This window comes from Echinops telfairi, unplaced genomic scaffold, assembly GCF_000313985.2.
Source record: "Echinops telfairi isolate 266 unplaced genomic scaffold, ASM31398v2 ScPeMD7_9;HRSCAF=40, whole genome shotgun sequence".
NCBI classification, from domain to species: Eukaryota; Metazoa; Chordata; class Mammalia; order Afrosoricida; family Tenrecidae; genus Echinops; species Echinops telfairi.
In genome coordinates, this window is record NW_022103906.1 from 42,841,690 (window position 1) to 42,843,794 (window position 2,105).

Consider the following 2,105-nt stretch of genomic DNA (forward strand, 5'->3'; position numbering starts at 1 on the left):
CATGATAGTGGAACAGGAGGGAAGTAAAAGGAAACAGAGGAAAGAACGGGGAGGCATAGAACAGTTATAGAGGTCTAAATACAGGCATGCATATATGTAAATAAATTTATATACAATGACAGGGGATTAGAGCTATGTATATAATTTATTTATAAAGTTTTACAGTAGCAGATGGACATTGGGCCTCCACTGACGTACTCCCTCAATGCAAGAACGATTTGTTCTACTAACGTGGCACTCTGTGATGTTCACCTTCCCTGACGCGATCGCAGAAGACAAAATGTGTGTATAAGCAAATGTGGTGAAGAAAGCTGATGGTGCCAGCTATCAAAAGATATAGCATCTGGTCTCGTAAGGCTTGAAGATAAAAAAGCAGTGATCTAGCTGAGAAGCAACAAAGCCCACATGGAAGAAGCACACCAGCCTGTGAGATCATGAAATGTTGATAGGATCAGGTATCAGGAATCAAAGACCCAAAACAAAACAAACAAAAAGCATATCAATAGGAATGAGGGGGAGAGCAGAGTGGAGACCCAAAGCCCATCAGTAGTCAATTGGACACCCCCGTGTCAGAACGGCCACAAGGAAGAAAATAGCCACTCAGGATGCAGTACAGCACCGATGAAACACACAACTTTCCTCTAGTTCTTTAATGCTTCCTCCCCCCCACTACCATGACCCCAAGTCTGTCTTACCAATCTGACTAGACCAGAACATGTATACTGATACAGATAAGAGCTGGAAACACAGGGAATCCAGAATAGATAAACCGCTCAGGACCAATAAGGTGAGCATTGATACTAGGAGGGTAAGGTGGGGGAGGAGGTGAGTAAGGGGGAACCACTCACAATAATTGACGTATGGTCCTCCCATCACAGGGGGACGGACAGCAGAAAAGTGGGTGAAATGAAGCGCATTCAGTATAATACATGAAAGAAAAAAAAAGGAAGAATAATTTATAAATTATCAAGGGGGTCTGGGGGAGGAAGGGAGGAAAATGAGGAGCTGATGCTAGAGGCTCATGTAGAAAGAAAATGTTTTGAAAAAGATGATGACAACATATGTAAAGATGTGTTTGACAAAATGGATACGTATGGATTATGATAAGAGCTGTAAGAGCCCCCAATAAAATAAAATTAAAAAGAAAAAAAATTCTCTAGCACCACAATTCAAATCCATAGATCCTTCTACGATCTTCCTTATTCAATGTTCAACTTTCACATGCATATGAGGCAATGGAAAGCACCATGGCTTGGCTCAGGCATGCCTTGGTCCTCAAAGTAACACCCTTGCTCTTCAATACTCTTACGAGGTCTTGTGCAGCAGGTTTACCTAATGCCGCACATTTATTTTATCTCTTGACTGCTGCCTTCGTAAGCATTGATTGTGGATCCAAGTAAGAAAGATTCTTGACAACATCAAACTTTTCTCCATTTATCATGATGTTACCTATTGATCCAGTTGTGAGTATTTTGGTCTTCCTTACAATGAATTGTAATCCCTACTGAAGGCTACAATCCTTGATCTTCATCAGCAAGTGCTTCCATTCTGCCTCACTTTCAGCAAGCAAGGTTGTGTCATCTGTATATCTATGGTTGTTAGTAAGCCTTCCTCCAATCCTGATGCCACACTCTTCATACAATCCAGCTTCACTGATGATTTGCTCAGCACACAGATTGAATATATAGGGTGAGAGGATACAACCCTGACACACACCTATCCTGATTTTATACCATTCTGTGTTCCCTTGTTTTGTCTGCTTAACTGCCTCTTGATCCCTGTACAAGTTCTGAATGAGCACAATTAAGTATTCTGGAATTTTCATTCTTCTCAAAGTTACCCACAGTTCATATGGTCCACATAATTAAATGCCTTTGCATAGTCAATGAAGCATAAGTCAATATCTTTCTAGTATTCTCTGTTTTTAGCCAAGATCTATCTAACAACAATGATATCCTCTTTTCCACATCCTCTTCTGAACCGGACCTGAACTAAGGGCAGTTACCTGTCAATGTACTGCTGCAACCATTGTTGGATGATCTTCAGCAAAATTTTACTTGCATTTGTTTACAATTATATTATTCTATAATTTGAGCATTCTGTTG